Genomic DNA, 19,395 nt, shown 5'->3' with positions numbered 1-19,395 from the left:
TTTCCAAATAAAAATATTAAATAGGTCCGGTAGTGTAGCCGGAAGGTAGAAGGGCTTCCAGGAACCCCAGTACCACACACACAAAAAAAAGATGGTACATCAACTGAACATACTTAATTTTCTCATTGTGCCCTGTACTTCCCTACCCTCCTACCTGCAGACCAGCCAGCACCATTGCTTTCTAGCCTGCGTGTTTCCCTTGGCTGGTAGTATCCTTTGCCATCTACATTGCAGTCTGGAAGTTTGGGAGAATAAATGGCTCTCAGAGTAAAAATTTTTAACCTCAGCTCCTTTATGTTTTTACTGGGTTACTATTGAGGTTATCCCAAGGATACTACACTGGCTTCCAGAATCCTCCCAGCAGCATTAACCTCTAGTAAGACACCATGTAAACTTGCTGGAAAATGAATCTTTTTACCTGCCTTCATGTTTTCATCTTACTTTCCATCCTTTCTACTGGAAGTTTTGGCAATAATCTTCATAATCCACAAGTTGCACTCTTAATACTTAGCTCCTGGTGTTCTTCTAGGGGGTACCCAGACAAAGGTATACATTCCTGTTTGAAGAAATGAAAATGAACTGCAGTTACTCTTGGGCTTCAAATAGCCCTAATTTTCCTGAGTCTAACACAGTGGTTCTAATGTGAGACACTTTGCCAGGTATAAATAGAAAGCAGTTCTTTCTTTTCTCCTCTTGGTATCCTGCAAAACCCACTCTCTCTTTGATGAAAGCTGAAGAGATTCCTATATTTTATTTAATAAACGGGCTCATATTCAGGTATTATATTCTGCAGTCTTTGTTGCCCCAGAAAGAAGCTGATCAGGCTCAGAGATCTACATTAGAAAAAAGGGTGAGGCTTCCTTCTTTTCTGTTTATCTACTTTCCTCATCTCCTCCACCCCTTCTTCCATATCCTCTGCTGCTTCTAGCTTCTTGAGGTTAGAAAGGGAAAGAAAATAGCAGTCGGAATGAAATACATGCATGAGGCATGTTATAATCCAGAACTATGTGGCTGATGCCATGGTACCGGTTTCTTCTTACTTTGGAGATATGGCTGTGGCCCATTCTTCTAGCAGATCTTGCTCAGCACTTTTACTTAACAACCATAATGCTGCCCCTTCTGGCAGCTCATGATCTGCACTCCCTCCATCCATGGCATTTCTTCTGTATGGAACAGGTATTGGGCTCTTTCAGAAAGGATTCATGTATCCTTTTCAAAATACTTTGTGAGGCCCATGAAAATACTCATGTGCCCTTGACTGGTGGGGACAAAGATAGTTGGTGTCCCTCAAAGCCCTCTCCGTTCTTTCATCTGCAGAGCAGCTGCAGGAAGCCCAGAGTCTTGGTAGCAGACTTCTCCAGGAGACCTGTGCCCACAGCTTCCGGACACATCGTCTGAAGTTGGGTCCTCACCCCTTTGCTGCAGGAGAATCTTCCTCCTGGCGTTGAGCATAGCTATGCTCTGTGAGGGGGTTTCCAGAACCTCTCCCACTTAGCTAACAGGATAAAAAGGAAGGAGAAATTCATAGTTCTTCTACCAGCAACCCACCCACAGTCTGTGTCTTCCTGATCTGCTTACTTCCTTGCATATTGGGGTATTAGATTAAAATATATTTATTTATCTTTCTTTGGGGCTACTTCTAAGAATGCTCTGCATAGCAGACTTGATACCACACTTTTATGTTGGTATTTAACACCTTTTCCTGTGACCTTTGTAGAAATTGCTGGAATTCTGAGATAGAGGGAAAGGGACCATTTTGCCATACTGCTGAATTTATTTAGATTACACTGAAAACGTTGTGCTTCCTCCTGGTTGCTATGGTTTGAATATGGATTAATTGTGAATTCCAAGGGTTCCGGTGCTTGAAATTTGGTCTACAGAGAGGTGGTAGAACCATTGAGACAGGAAATAATAGAAGATAATTAGATCATGGAGGCTCTTCCTTCAGAACAAGTTACTATTACTCTCATTGACTGAGTTAGTTCTTGTGGGAGCAGGTTGTTATAAGCTGTGGAAACCCTGCATACCTGGCCCCTTCCGATCAGTAAGTACTTTTTTCTTCTTTTCTCTAGCATATTGTAATACAGCCAAGGGGATAGGTGACTTGCTAGGACACTGTAATAATGCTCTTGGACCTCCAGAAATGTGAGCTTAATAAACCTCTTTTCTTTATAAAGTATCCATTTCCAGGTATTTTGCTATAGCAACATGAAATGGGCTAATATATTGGCCATATATTTTCTAATTGCAATTATCTTTTTTAATACTACATCAGTTAACTTTTCTCCAGTGATACAAGTTGGGAATTCACTTTACATATATTTTCCATGAAATCTTTGTCTAGGTATTGGGATAAACCTATAAGGATATGTATGTAATTTTTTAAAAAAATTCCATTTACAAGCCTGGCATATGGTGGTGTATGCTTGTAATCCTAGTACTTGGAAGGCTGATCAGAAGGATTCCAGATTTGTGGCCAGTCTCAGCTACTTAGTGAGGCCCTTTGCAACTTAGTGAGACCTTGTTTCAAAAATAAAGAATGAAGCCCGGTATGATGGCACAGGCTTGTAATCCCTGCGCTTGGGAGGCTGAGACAGGAGAATTGCACGGGTTTGAAGACAGCCTCAGCTACTTAGTGAGGCTTTCAGCAACTTAGTGAGACCCTGTTTCCGAATAAAATATAAAAAAATGGTCTGGGAGTATAACCCAGAGGTAGAAAGCCTCTGGGTTCCACCACCAGTACCACAAAATAAATAAATAAATAAATAAATAAATAAATAGAATAAAAAATAAGGTTAGATATGTAGCATGGAGGTAAAATGTCCTTGGATTCAACCCTAGTACTACAAAGAATGCCTTTTGCATATATATTGTTAAAAGTGTCTTACTATAAAATATATTATGAAAGACCGGGCGGGGTGGTGCACGCTTGTAATCCCCGCGCTTGGGAGGCAGAGACAGGAGGATCGTGCAGGTTCGAAGCCAGCCGCGCGCACTGGCTTAGGAGACCCTGTTTCCAAAAAATGTAAAAATAGGTCTGGGAGTGTAGCCCGGAGGTAGAAGGGCTTCCAGGAACCCCAGTACCACACACACACACACACACACACACACACACACACACACACACACACACAATATATATATATATATATATATATATATATATATATAATCCTAAAATGACAAAACAAAATGAATAGTATAGTATATAAACACACATTGCTCAAATTATATTTGTAAATTCACTGTCAGGCATGATTTTATCTTTTTTCCACTACTTTCCTACATTTTTTGGTTTTCAATAATTAGAATATATTAAATAAATATAAAATATTTTAGGCATAAAATTTGCTAGTTCAGGATGTGACAGCTGTTGTTATGACATCTTTGAAGAGCTGACATTCCTAACATCAGCTTTGTAGTAGGCAAATTAATAAGCCTGATAATTGATTTGGCAGTTAGTTAATAATTATTCCAGTAACTGGGCAAAAGCAGTGGGCTATATCACTCTTGGTTCACTTTATAGTTTCTCAATCTAATAATGTTTCTGTAGATATGTCCACATATTATTTCAAAAAGAAATATTGATCTGAGCTCTGTTTGGGAAGATACTGCTTCCAGAAGTGTGGTGCTTATGTGCTGATATTAAGAATAATGATTTTTATAGAAACTCATAAACCAGGGATACATGCATTGTCTCTCTCTCATTTCAAGATATGAAGCAGAACCTCTCTTAAACCTGAAGTCTATTTAGGACATTCATCTCACTGAAAGTCAAAAATGATTATTTGCCCATGTGGGATATTGCTTTCTCATGAATAAGCATGGTCTTCAGAAAGTTAGAGATGGCACTTGGTAGCATAATTTTTAACATTTTCCCTTAAATTCAGAATTTCTGTGGTGTTAAAATATTATAAATCAATTTTAACTAGTTATTTATAAGTAAAAAATTCTTGGCATTTAAAAAAAAAAAACTAAAAGTGTCCCTTTAGTCACAGAAATTAAATAGTCCTTAAAATCCATGCTTAAATGCTATTGCCTTAGTCAATAAAAATGATTCAAATGTATTTCCTAGAAAACAAAACCATATGTATTCATTGTCATTGGCTTTTCTCTATTTATAAATAAAAAGGTTTTTCTTCAAGTCAGTTGATGAACTAATCCCCAGAATTTTTTTTGTTTGCTTGTTTTGTTTTGTTTTACTCTTACATCATCACTAGTAGTGAAGCCCTGCAATTAAAAAATGTAGGTGACTAATAAAGCACAACTCTGTTTTTGAGCATTCTAAAATGACTACATCATTGACTCTCCATAGTTTCAGCAGCAGTATTTTTTAAAATAACATAAAAATAGAGGAAGCAGCCTATCATTATTGTCTCACATTTATGAAATGTGTTAACATTTTCAGGGCCACAAACAATATGCAAGAAGAGAAATGAAAAACCAGTAAAAACTGGAAGCAAAATTCCCTTCTGGAGATAGTAAGTGGGGTCAGTGCCCTTGCTAGTAGCTTGGAGCAGCTTAGACAAGAGAAAGGGAAGAGAATGGACTGCAGTTTCCTGATGCTAGGTAGCTATAGACAAAGCCTGCTGTTAGGCTCCTATTAGTTTTTAAAGATTCCCGCAACTTATTTTAGGTTTTATTTGAATGTGTCAAGGTGTTAGTGACATAGTTAAAAGTGCTCATGTCCTATGAGGCTACAAGTTAAGTGCCAATGAATACTCTGATGTTATTTGCTACCAGACAGTTTAGACAAATAGCAGGAGCAGCCCAAACCATTACCACGTCATATATATTTAACATTTTATTGACATTTTAAAGGTGGTATTCAAAGAATGTTGCTTTTGGACTTGGCTTCTTCTTACCTGTGCTCCATGTTTACAGATTTAATTCTCATTACACTCTCAGATAAAAGACATTTTGTTTTGTGCTCGTTTGTGAAAGAATGTTATGTTCATTTTCTGTTTAGTGACATAACAAAATTTTGTGGCAATAATAATAATAAAAATAATAATACGCAGCAGTAAGACACAGATTTAGTACTTTGCTGAGCTTCATATCAGAAGTTGAGGAGCTATCTCAGCAGGCTAGGATGAAGATGCTGGCAGGGCTGGGTTGCAGTCTGGAGATTCTGAGGCAGAATTGGTTCCTGTTCTCTGAAACCTCCAGAGGCAGCCTTCACATCTTTGCTCATGACCCATCCCACCATCTTCAAAGCCAGTCACAGGGGGCCATCATCTCTCTTTGATGTTTTCTTCTGCCTTTTTCATCTTCCACTTTTATGACTCAGGAGTTCAGATTTTAGCCACCTGGATAATCCAGGATAACCTATCCATCTCAAGGTTACCAGAGTAGAAGCATTAATTGCATCTGCTACCTTAATTTCCTTTTGCTGTAGAAAGTAACATATTCTCAGGTCCTGAAGGTCAGAGTGTGGACATCTTTGAGGGTCCATTATCCTCCCCACTAATTCCTGCTTCTGCCTACCAATTAGGTTTAGCTATAACAGATTAAAAATAACACTGTTTTAAAATTTTATTTTTCTTTCACACGAATGTCCTGATGAAATGACTAGCATTTTGTATTATATATTGAAACTAATATGGATAATAATGTTGTTTTGAACTAATGATGCTATTAAATAAATTCTTTTCACTTTACCATCACCACAAATTTCTAAAATAGGTTGGTTCTGTGTATATTTTATGCCATTATGCCCAGTCACTTTATTAACTTAGTAAAAAAAAAAATAAAACTACATTTTAAAGGACAAGAAACCACAAATAAATGTAAAGATTACCTTTATTCATTGCAACATATCACGTAGCAGCATATAATGATATCTACTGGCAAAAAAATTGTGCTTATTTGTGTTTATTTATTTATTTAAATAATGGAATTTCTTGATTATTTAAAAGGTTTATGAGCCAGGCGTGGTAGCACATGCTTGTAATCCCAGTACTGCGAGGTTGAGACAGGAGAATCACAGTTCGCAGACAGCCTCAGCTACTTTCAGCTACTTAGTGAGGTCCTCCACAATTTACTGAGACGTTGTTTCAAAATAAAGAATAAACTGGATGTGGTGGTGCACACTTGTAATCCCAGCATTTGGGAGGATGAGACCGGAGGATCACAGTTCATGACCAGCCTCAGCTCTTTGTGAGGGCCTTTGCAACTCAGTGAGACCTTGTTTCAAAATAAAGAATAAAAAATAAAGCTGGGGGTGTATCATGGAGGCAAAATGCCCTTGGATCCCATCCCCAGTACAAAAAAAAAAAAAAAGAAGAATAAAAATAGGGCTATGGGTATAGCTCAGAGGTAGAATGCCTCTGGGTTCCCAGTACTGGAAAAAAAGAAAAAGAAAAAGGTTTATGATAAACTGAAGTTCCACAAACATCTAAATCTAAATGGACAGAAATAATAAAATAGGTTTTAGAAGATAAAATTTAAAAGACATAATATAGAGAGATAGTCTAAAATATAATTAAAATATAGTATTTTAATAGAAATATTTTTAAGTTGATAGTAGAAACAGTATGTGATAACTGCCTTGGTAACTAGTGTAACAGCCAGATGCTAATTTATATTCTAATTATAATTCATAGTATTATAGAGAGAATATTTTTTAAAAGCATGAAGAGCATGGCACTCTGGTCTGTTTACTCCACAACTGAGTGTAAAATAAAATCTGGTTACTGTAGTAATCAGGGCAAGTTTAAGCTGGACCACTTTCAGAGGAGGGGAAACCAGAGAGTTAAAGCCAAACACTGGGCCAGTTCCCAAACCAGAACTCTGTGTCTTGTGGAGATAAATCTATATAGAGTATCATAGCTTTCTTAAACTATCCAAGTTAAAGGATATACAGACCTAGCCCACATAATAGCAAAGGACAGTTCTTAAACCAGAGAGTAAGGCTTTGGCGCAATATAAAATCAATATCTTTCTGATAACTTGAGCTTTTTGGAAGTAGAATAGACTATAATAGTGGGAAGAAAATGATCCAGCACAAAATTGCACCTGCAGGAGCTAAGAGTTTATTTTCAGGAAAATTTTTAGAGAAGACTTAAGTTTACTGCTTAGATGTCCTGCAAGCCTCCAATACTGCCCGTTTTATTATGAAGTAAAGCATAAACAGCCCACTCACATATGGTATCCTCATTTTTAAATTTCGTTTATATTTTATATTTTAGAACTTCTGTGATCCACTTAACTGGCATGCTAGGAGTAACATTCTGAACATGGTGTTTTACCCATAAATCCTGGCATATTTTTAAATGATAACCAATAGTAGGGTATATACGAAAGAACATTCATCATTTAACTCAGGGCCTCAGGTGAAGTAAGCATGAAAGCAGCGAGAGCCACCCTCCACAGTTCTAAGACTTGCTTCTCACTTTGAAAGGAGAGTAACTAAGACTGATAGCTTAAATAGCTCATAAGATCCCTTATGTGTATAAGAGAAAGAACCCCTGAAAATGAGGAACGCATTTTGTAACAAACAGGATGTGGTCTTGAGTCTCTTCTTCTGGAATAGGTCCATCTAGAAAAAAAAATCAAGCAAGAAAAAAATGTACATTCCCACCCTGCCTCCACCCCCATTAAACAACAAATAAGCTACATAAAGGCCATGGAGAGAACTGAGGCAGATAGGCCTAAGGGGCCAAGACCCCAGGAAGAAGGAAAATACATCACAATGACTCCCAAATTGTCTGACACTTTTCCCATCCAAGTATTCTCAGCCAATCAATAAATTGCATCTAAGTGCTTTTCACAGTCTCATAAGGCTGAGTACACAAAAGTAGGAATTTAGAGTTACCAAGGCAGCCATCCCATTAAAAGGCAGGATCCAAAACAAAGTAATTTGTAGCAAAGCAAGTTTGATATTTTGTGTGACTTGTTTGCTTGAGGCAGTCTGCCAATTCCTAAACTGTGTACAAGAATGTAAGCAGAAATTGACATATAAAAGTCTAAAAATTAATCAGGAACTCGAGTTCTCCTGCAGGGATGAGGAGATGAAAATTGGAGTTCAGTACCTTCCAAAGAAAATAACCCTTGGTAATCAAACCTACATTTCCAATTGATACTTCAACAGATCACACCCAGGAAAAAGAACAGACCTACACAGAGACCCTGCAGAAAAAATGAATTCACAAGAAACCATATCAAAACCCAGCTTTTTATCAAGTCAACCCCTGTCTGGATGAAGGTGATTTGCCACTAATTTAGCTGTTTTCTGAAAGAAATCTATATTTCTTCTAAGGAAAATTGGCGTGATTCAAAGGCAAAATAGTTTTTCTGTACACAGGGTCTGGAATTTTAACTGCAAATACACAAGATATGAGAAGATATAAGATCAAAGAGCTGAAAATCAAGTGTGTGTGAGGGAAAATAGAAATTAGAGTAGGTCCACAGATACCAAGGAAATTAGATAATGTGTTAATCTAATGTGTTAATCTGGTAGCTATGGATCAATGACCACAATGTAAAGGATGCAGTGAAATCTATGATTTGTATGTGGTTTTTTTGTGAAAATTTTTCTTTAAATTTTTTATTAAAGTATGATAGTTTTACATCTTCATGGGGTAACAAATACTTGTGTAGACATACATGCACACATCACTCATTTAGCCCTTCCTCAATTCCCACCCCATTTCCTTCTTCCTCCATTCTTCACATGTTTGGCTTAGGGATTGACTTTGATATGTTAATGTACATTAGGAAATTTCCTTTTCCCCCCTCTTATCACCCTCAATTAGGTCACCTTATTTGTTCATCTATAGTTTCTCTTTCTTTGTTAGAGTTTCTCTTATGACCTTTTTCTCCCTAGCTTCCACATATTAGGGAAAGCATCAGATTTCTTACTTTTTGTTATTGACTCATCTCACTTAGCATAATGTTATCCAGTTCCATTAATTTCCCCACAAGTGACATATTGTGTTCTTTATGGCTGAGTAAAATTCCTTTGTGTACATATCCCATAGTGTTGTAATCCACTTATATGTTGATGGACATCTTGGCTGGTTCCAGTGTTTGACAATTGTGAATTGTGTAGCTATGAACATAGATACACATACATTAGTTTGGTATTTTGGTTTCCATTCTTTTGGGTAGCTACTCAGAAGTGTTGTTGCTGTATCATATGGTAAATTTGTTCACATTCTTCTGAGGATCCTCCATACTGTTTTCCAAAGTGGTTGCATTAATTTGCAATCCTACCAACAATGTACTAGAGTTCCCACTTCTCCAAACCCTCACCAGCATTTGTTGTTGATTGTGTTTTGAATGAATGATTCCCATTCTAGTTGGAGTTAGGTGAAATCTCAGGGTAGTTTTGATTTGCATCTTCCTGATTGCTAATGATATTGAACATTTTTATACATTTATTGGTCATTTGAATTTCTTCTTTTGTGAAGCATCTATTTAGTTCACTTCCCCATTTTTGATAGTGTTAATTTTCTTAGTGCTTAATTTCTTGAGATCTCTGTATATTCTAGATATTAGCCTTCTATCAGAGGAGTAATTGGCAAAAATTTTCTCCCATTCTATTGGCTCTCACTATTGGCTCTCATTTGAGGTTCTTGATAGTTTCCTTTACTGTACAGAAGCTCTTTAGTTTAATGCAATCACACATATTGATCCTTATTTTAATTTCTTGGGCTCTTGTCGAGAAAGTCTGTACCTGTTCCTATGTGTTACAGTGTTGGACCTATGCCCTCTTCAAGGAGCTGCAAGGTCTATGGTCTGATTTCTAAGTCTTTGATACATTTTGAATTGACTCTTGTGCAAGGTGAGAAAGTAGAGTTTATTTCCATTTTTCTGCACATGGTTAACCAGTTTAGCCAACATCACTTATTGAAGAGGCTATCAGTTTTTTTTTTTTCTTTCAGTGTATGTTTTGGTTCCTTTGTCAAAAATCAATTGGCTGTATGTATACAGATTTGTTTTTGATTCTTCTATTCTGCTCCATTGACCTATGTTCCAATACTATACTGTTTTTTGTGCCAATACCATGCTGGTTTTTGGCTTTCTTTTTGCCAATACCATGCTGTTTTTAACCTCAGAATAACCAGAGTCATTCTTAGCAACAAGAACCATGCAAGATCATCACAATACCTGATTCATATATTTTAAAATAGACAAGAATGGTAGAAAACCATATCTGAAATGGAATCAATAAATAGGAATTAAGTTGAAATGCTGTATCTAAACTAGTCATAAATGATATCCTCTTAATATAACTAAGACTAATGAAGAAAAAGGGAGAAAAAACTATAATTATTCAAAATTAAAATGGAGATAGTCAAATCTGCAGAGATTAAAATAATAGAGTAGAATATTATAAAGAAAATTAAGACAATATACTTAATAATTTAGATAAAATGTATAAGTTCCTTTGAAAAAAACTTAACCAAAATTAACCCTAATAAACATAGAGATCAAGTTTTCTCTGTTTTAAAATAATAGAGACCCAAAGGGAGGTATAGGATATTTTTTTCCAAATATTTAATACAGAAACTACATTAAGTTTAAAGAAATCTTCCAAATAACAGAAAGAGAGGGGGTACTTCCCAATTCAGATATCAGAAAAGGTTATTATATAAATAGAAACATACTTGTCTGCTCTCTCATGAACATGGATACTAAAATAACAAAATTATTTACAAATTTAACACAGAAATACATTTAAAATATGATTCTTTGTGATGACCAATTTGATCTTATTCCCAGGATGCTTGGTTGTACAACATTTGAAAAATTTTAAATGAAATATAACTGTGACAAAGAGGATGGTGGCTGCTAAAAATATCTATGTTCCAATATCTAGAACCTGTGAATTTGTTATATTATATCCCAAAAAGAAGTTGGGTTTCAGATGAAATTTTAATTACTAATCAACTGAGAGTAAAATTAGAAGATTATTCTGGGTTATCTGGATCAGCCCAAAGTATTCAAGAAAATTCTTGAGAGGGAAGAAGGTAGCAAGAGAGGAGTCGGTATAGGAGATGTCATTACAGAAGTGAGATGAGAGACATGCTAAGTCACTCCCATGAAGTGAAAACACAGAGCCATGAACCAAGGTGCTAGAGATCTTTCAGAGCTTGAAAAGGTAAGAAAATAGATCATTTTCTACCACCTTTCAAATGGAATGTAGGCATGCTGACTCCTTGATTGTACCCAGTGGGGTTATTAGAACACTTCCGAATGACTGAGTTTTATTTTGAGTCACAAAGGTTGTAGTAAATAGTTATAGTAGGGATAGAACATGGTAGGGTTACAATAGTCTACTGATATCATAAAAGAAAAAATTAGATTTTGTCAACAGGTACAAAAAATTACTGTTTCAATACTTATTCAAGTATTGTTTTATTAAAAATGAAAACTAAAACACAACTAGGAGTAATAGGGTTTTTGCTGATATGATAAATGGTACCTAAAATTATTCTTCCTTTTCAAACATATAATTATGGAATTCATACCTTCCTTTACAATGAGGGGAAAAAGTCAGGGAGCTTGATTGTATTGTTTCTATTCACATAGTAGAAGAAGACCTAGCTTTACTAAAAGGGAATGCAAATAAATAAAAATGTAGCCAAGAATGGTGGTACACACTTGTAATTCCAGTTCTTGGGAGGCTGAGACAGGAGGATTGCCAGATGGAAGACAGCCTCAGCAACTTTGAAAGACCTTATTTTAAAATTAAATAAAGGGCTAGCTCAGATATAGAATCCCTGGGTTCAATCTCTAGTGCCAAGAAAAAGTAAATATTACAATGAGGGATACAAAATCACCTTGTTTCTTCAGATTACCTTTCAAGTAAACATTATTAAAAGTTAAATTTAGAATACTAGAGTTAAGCAATATAGTCTGTCAACATAAGTTTAAAAATTTCTTTTAAATTATAAATCTTAGTTTCAGTATACATTTTAAAAAAGCATATTTTACTTTTTGGGGAAAGTTTTAAAAGTCATGTTTAGGATCTTGCTACAGACAGTGAAAACAAGATGAGGCTGCTGCTGGGTGCTTTAGCAAAAATCGGATATATTGCAGCAGATTTGACTGCTATTTTCCATGGAACTGAAGTTTTCAAAACTGTGTTCTGATGGGCCAAGGAGGGAGTAATGAACTGTTTGCTCTTTAAAGCAAAAATACATGGACCTGTCACAGAGAGACCTCATTCTCATCAGAAAGACAGATACACCCTGAAATTCCAAAAGCACCAAGCAGCAGCCTCATGCCTTATAATGACCCCATGCCTTATAGACCAAGACACTTTTGTTATTTTTAAGTCGGTTCTGCAGTTGGACATCTGGGTAGGATGAGCCAAGCAACCCAGGAAGTATAAGATCCTTTTGAGCTAAAAATTGTAAACCTTTTTCTTTTTAAATACTTTCTCAAAGAAGTTATTAAGAAACTTAAAACACAAATTGCCAATTTCTCATAGCTCCAAACCGACTTCTTTTCATGATACCCAAGTTGTATAGCAATTCATATGTTAGTTTGTACTATGGTGTAACCTGCATAGGCCAAAGGGATGAAAGATTATGCACTTATCAAAATGAAGAGAGTGCAATAAAAGCCACACAAAATAAGTCACCTGTAAAAGTTTACTAGGGACTGGCATGGTTGCACATGCCTGTAATTCTAGTACTTGGGAGGCTGAGACAGAAGACCACAGGTTCTAAGCCAGGTTCAGCAACATAGTGAGACCTTATTCTAAATTTTTTAAAAAAAATTCTGGGGGTGTATATCAGAGGAAGAATCCCCCTGCATTCAATTTTCAGTATCATTAAAAAGAAAAAATAAATTTACCAGGTTATATGGGCCACCACAATGAGAGCTGGCATGAAGTTCTCTTTCTTAATATATAAATCTGCAGCAGGTATCAGTTTTAAAACAAAAGAAGATACTATACTACTTTTAAGAAACTTTTTATCTAATATGTCTGAAAATTAAGTTTTTTAAAATTTGTTTTACAGTATAGGGGATCAAACTCAGAGCCTCACACAGCTAGACAAGCACAGTAACATTGAAATATATCTCTAGTACTTTTTATTTTATTTTGAGACAGAATCCCACTAAAGTTGACAATGCTGTCCTTGAACTTGCATCCTTCCTGCCTCAGTCTCTTGAGTATCTGGGATAAAGGTATATACCACAAAATTTGGCTAGAAAAATAAACATCAGTGGAGGAGAGGGATAGACCCCACATGTACACCTCAACCCCATTCTCTCCAGAGAAGTACAAGTTCAGGAAGTTCAGAAAGGGTGCTACTCTCAATACTGATGATGAAAATAAAACATTTTCAGTACTGTGCCTGAGTACTATCTTTGGTGTTCTTTACTACAGCCCAAATATTCTAAGTAAAAAAAAAGTGATTTTTTTTGAAAATGGCTTTTAAATCACACGTGTTTCATTTTGCTTCATGCAATAGAATCCCTTTCAGTATTTAATGGAACCATTTTCAACCTAACTGAAAATCTTACATTTTGTTTTCAGCATTGCTATTCAGTTCTTTAGTATGATTAGCAATGTCTGTTCATTTTTACTTGTATGTAAGTGTGCAAAATGCCCATGTATCCATTCCTGTTGATGCCACTTTTATTCAACTCTCTGAAAGCTGAGGAGCAAGCGCTAATATTTTTTCATCACTCAGAACCAGTCTTTTCTAAAGACAGGTAGGGAACCATTTAAATATTTTCAATAAAGGGATTGTTAGAAGGCTAACTAAATCAAACAATCTTGTAACTTTTCCAGGTGTCAGCTGCTTTTTGTAAACAACCAGATAATAGTTTATGCTTTGCAGGCTATCCAATGTTTGTCACAACTATTCAACTATATCACAGTACTGTAAATGTAGTAGTAACACTTATAAATACATAAATGGGCATGGCTGTTTTCCAATAAGACTATATAAACTGAGCTGGTAGCCCATTGTTGACCAATATCATTTTCTAGGTTATTTCCAAAATTCCATCTTTTCCTTTTTTTAAGATAATTCTCTTTCAAACATAAGGCCAACTCTATGTACTATCAGCTTCTACCTATAATTTTTAAAAATGCTCTTTTAGTTCTCAAAGTATCCTGGGCTTTAAAAATGGAACTTAAAATAAAAATTCTCCAGAGATATCTAAGCATAAATGATGAATCTATGTTTGGTGTAAATGATTAAGAAAATGATTTTTTTTGTACTGGGAACTGAACTCAAGAACATTCTACCTGAGACACCCTGACCCAATTTTATTTATTATTTTGAAACAGGGTATCACTAAGTTTCTGAAACTGGCCTCTAAACTTCAATCCTCATGTCTCAGCATCCCAAATTCTGGGATTACAGGCATGTGCCAGCACACTTAGCTAGAAAAATGATTTTTTTTCTGTCTTTTAAACTTTTATTTCTTTATTCTTTTATTTTTTATAAGCCTAAGAGTAAAATTTTATTCACTCTGGTAATTATTTTAACAAAGTTTCCATCTTTCTTTATATTTTTAAATTTGCTTACCTTACCGCATTCCTTTTTATTGTTTTAATTTTTTATTGGTGTATTTTAGTCATATGTCTTAAGGGGGTACAAGATGATGGAGACATACATGCACACATCACCCAATTAGCGCTTATCCAGTTCCCGCTCCATTCCCTTCCCATCCCTCCTTTTCATGTTTGGCTTAGTGATTGACACTGATATATTTACTAAAGTGTCTCATGTGTATTAGAGAATTTTCCTCTTCCCTTCTCCCATCCCTTCAGATATGTTGCCTTATTTGCTCATCCATAGTATCTCCTTTTTTGTCTAGAGTTCCTCCTAAGACCTCTTTCTCCCTAGATTCTGCATACTAGGAAAAGTATCCAATTTCTATTTTTTGTGACTGACTAATCTCATTTAGCATAATATTCTCCAGTTCCATCAATTTCCCTGTAAATGATGAAATTTTTTATGGTTGAGTAAAATTCCATTGTGTACATATCCCATAGTTTTGTAATCCATTCATCTGTTGATGGACATCTTGGCTGGTTCCATAGTTTGATAATTGTGAATTGTGCAGCTATGAACATAGATACACATGCATTAGTTTGGTAGTTTGGTTTCCATTCTTTTGGGTAGATAGCCAGAAATGGTATTGCTGGATCATATAATAGGTTTGTTCCTATTCTTCTGAGGATCCTCCATACAGTTTTCCAAAGTGATTGCACTAATTTGCAATCCTACCAACAATGTATTAGAGTTCCCACTTCTCCACATCCTCACCATCATTTGTTGATTGTATTTTGATTGACATTCTACTTGGAGTTAGGTGAAATCTCAGGGTAGTTTTTATTTGAATCTCTCTGATTGTTAATGATGTTAAGCATTTTTCATACATTTATTGGGCATTAAAATTATTTTTGTGAAGTTCACTTGCCCATTATTTAATGGGGTCATTTGTTCTCTTACTGCTGAGTTTCTTGAGTTTCCATATATCCTAGATATGAGTCCTCTATTGAAGGAATTGGTGGCAAAAGTCTTCTCCCATTCTGTTGGCTCTCAGTTGAGATTCTTTTTTTAAAATTTTTTTATTGGTGCATTATATTCATACATCATATCGGGGTTAAAAAAAAACTTGTGTGTACATATATGTACACATCACTGATTTAACTCCTACCCAATTCCCACCCCATTCCCTCCCCGTCCCTCCTTCCCTTGCTCAGCTTAGTGGTTGACTTCGATATGTTTAAGTACATTGTGTGTTTTAGAAATTTTCCTCTTCCCCCCTCCTTTCTCCTCCTTTAGGTTGCCTTGTTTGTTCCTCTATAGGGTTTTCTTTTTCATCCAGAGTTCTTCCTAAGACCCATTTCTCCCTAACTCTCACACATTTTTGGTGGGATTGCAAATTAGTGCAACCTCTTTGGAAAACAGTATGGAGAATCCTCAGAAGAATGCGAACAAATCTACCATTTGATCCAGCAATACTACTTCTGGGTATCTACTCAGTTGAGATTCTTGATAGTTTTATTTGCAGTACAGAAGCTCTTCTGTTTCTTGCAATCCCATGTGTTGATTTGCCTTTTAGTTTCTTGTGCCTTTGGGGTCTTGTTGAGAAAAATGTTTATATTTGCCTATGTGTTGCAGTGTTGGATCTATGCTCTCTTCAAGGAGCAGCTAGGCTCGGGTTTAATTTCCAAGTCTTTGATCCATTTTGAATTGACTCTTGTGCAGGGTGAGAAAGTGGGATTTATTTCCACTTTTCTGCATATGGTTAACTAGTTTTGTCAACATGATTGTTGATAGGCTATCTTTTTCCAGTCTATGTTTTTTCCTCTTTGTCAAAAATCAATTGGCTGTAAGTATACATATTTGTTTCTGAGTCTTCAATTCTGCTCCATTGGTCTATATTTGTGCCAGTACCATGGTGTTTTTATTACTATAGCTCTGCAGTATACTTTAAATTCAGGTATTGTGATTCCTCCTACATGTTTTTTGCTGCTGAGAAAAACCTTGGCTATTCTGGAATTTTTGGTATTCCAGATGAATTTAAGGATTGATTTTTATATGACTGTGAGGGGTGACCTTGGTAATTTAATGGGTATTGAGTTGAAACTGTAGATTACTTTTGGAAGTATGGCCATTTTGATAATATTTTTTCTGCCGATCCATAAACATAGAAGATCTTTCCATCTTCTAAGGTCTCTTAGATTTCTTTTTCAATGTTTTATTATTTTCTTTGTGGTATTCTTTTACCTCATTGGTTAAATTTATTCCTCGGTATTTTATTATTTTGAGGGATATCCTGAGTGGAAGTGTTTTCTGGATTTCTTTTTCAGTGGATTTGTAGTTGGTATACAGTAAAGCTCTGGATTTTTTAAGATTGATTTTTGTATTCAGACACTTTGCTGAATTTCTTTTATCAGTTTTATAAGCTTTTTTGTTTAGTTTATTGGGTCTTCTAAGTATTGTATCATATCATCTACAAAAAGTGAAATTTTGAGTTCATTTCCTATTTGTACTCCTTTGATTTCCTTTACTTGCCTTATTTCTCTGGCTAGATTCTCAAACACTATATTGAAAAGAAGTGGTGATAATGGGCGTCCTTGTCTTGTTTCTGTTTTTAAGGGAAATTCTCAAAGTCTTTTCCCATTTCATATGATGTTGGCTGTGGGCCTATTATAGATGGCTTTTATGATGTGAAGGTATGTTTTTTTTTCTACTCTGATTCTCCTCAGTGCTTTTAGGATAGATGGATGTTGGATTTGTCAAATGCATTTTTAGTGTCTATTGAAATGATCATGTGATTTTTGTCTTTTGATCTGTTTATATGATGAATTACATGGACTAATTTTTGTATGTTGAACCAGCCTTGCATCTCTAGAATGAACCCTACCTGGTCATATTGTATTATTTTCTTGATGTGGTTTTGAATGCATATTGCTATTATTTTCTTTAGCAGTTTTTCATCCAAGTTCATCAAAGATATAGGCCTGTAGTTTTCCTTCTTTTAACTGTCTTTATTTGTTTTGGGTATTAATGTGATGTTGGCTTCATAGAATATATGTAGGAGAGTCCTGGTTTTTTTTTTCTTCTATTTCATTAAATAGATTGAGGAGTATCAGGATTACCTCTTCTAGAAAGGTTTTATAAAATTCACTTGGGAAACCATCTAGTCTTGGGCTTTTCTTTGTTGGCAAGTTCTTTATTACTATTTCAGTCTCTTTGATTGCTATTGGTTGGTTTAAATTTTCTATATCTTCTTGAAGATCAGTCTAATGGTGTGAGAAGGGTTTTGAAATCTCCTAGTATGATTGTATTAAGACTTATGTGTGACTTACTGTCACAAAGAGTTTGTTTATGAAAGTAGCTTTACCTATGTTGGAGGAGAAAAATTGATGGGGAACAAATTTCATTGAAGTAGGGGTTTTTCCCAGTGTTCACATCAATAATTAATTAACTCATTCACTCATTCACTTACCCATTCAAAAATATTACTGAATACTTTTTATGTAAAGGGGAATTGTACTAGATAATAAATGCACACCAGTCAAAAACTGGACTTTAATGGAGTTTTTAATCCTGTAGGAAATATAGGTACCAATTTAATAACTAGAAATCTAATGTATGCTGCCTAACAAAGTAGAAATACTGTGAAAGCAGTGATGGGAGCATCTTTTGTGGAAGAGAGGAGAGGGCAGGTTGGAGATGTTGAGAGGATATCCTTGAGTAAGTGTATTTTGGTGATGATACTAATAGTAGGTCAGAGTTGACTAGGTGAGGGAGCTTAAGGGTGGCGCAGTAAGAAAATCCATGTTTACACTATTGAACATACTCTTTTCTAAGATTACACCTTTCACATTTGGACTTCATTTTGGTATGAAAATAACTTTGTACTTGATACAGCAGAATAAATATTTTCTTAATGCTGCTACTGGATCATTATTTAAGATACTTTGGAGCAGCAATGAGAAGTTGTATAACCCCTTTGAATGAGTTCTTCTGAAATTTGGGCAAAATTTGCCTAGATTGATATCTGATCTTCGTCTATTCATCAAATGTCATAGCTCATAGATTCTAAGTCAAGAATGCAATGACAAACTTTTAGTTTTGAAAGAAATAAATATATATTTAGGAATAAACATTCATCTGAAGAAGGCAAGAAGAGAGATAGGGAAGAAGGAATGTAGGGGAGAAGAGAGAGAGAGAGAGAGAGAGAGAGAGAGAGAGAGAGAGAGAGAGAGAGAGAGAGAGAGAGAGAGAGAGAGAGAGGAAAATAGTAAAAAGTAGTCTTGGTGTGAATAGATCCTGATTAGTAACTAACAGCTGAAAAAATTCTCATTTGTATTTCTAAAGAGATTTAAGCATAAAATGCCACCCAAAAGGCATTTGGGGTATTGTTTTGTGAGTAAATGTCATATCTGTGAGAAGAAAGACTAATCGACTCTCTAAATTACAATGGCTTGACCTCTGTAAAATATATGTTCAGTTTTATAAGACCTATTCATAGTCTAGTAGATAAAGACTGTCTTCAAATTGGAGTGTCCCTGAAAAAAACTGCATTTATTTCTTTATGTTACAATATTTCTCTGTATATTGTAGGCAATACTCTAGAGGTTTACAAGGCTAGGGTCAAGAGGATTGGTACAACCCTGGGCTTGCTTTATGATGCTATCTGACATTTTCACTCAGGATTGATGCTTGCAACTTTTGCAGGCAGTGTAACACAAAAGGCCAGATCCATTCTTACCATTATTGTCTCTTTCATTATACATCTTTATGGCTGTGAGGGTTGCCAAGGCCCAGGGGCCCTGAGATTCCCAGATTCAATATCTGTCCTAGGAGGACAGTCTCCTAGACGGATTTCAACCTTAAGATGAAGAAGACTGGACACTCATACATCACTGCATTCATTTTCCAAGTGGAATATTAGTAC

Source organism: Muscardinus avellanarius (genome assembly GCF_963383645.1).
Source record: "Muscardinus avellanarius genome assembly, chromosome: 4".
In the NCBI taxonomy this organism is placed as follows: Eukaryota; Metazoa; Chordata; class Mammalia; order Rodentia; family Gliridae; genus Muscardinus; species Muscardinus avellanarius.
The sequence above is the reverse complement of the archived record's forward strand: the minus strand, read 5'-3'. Positions refer to the sequence as shown.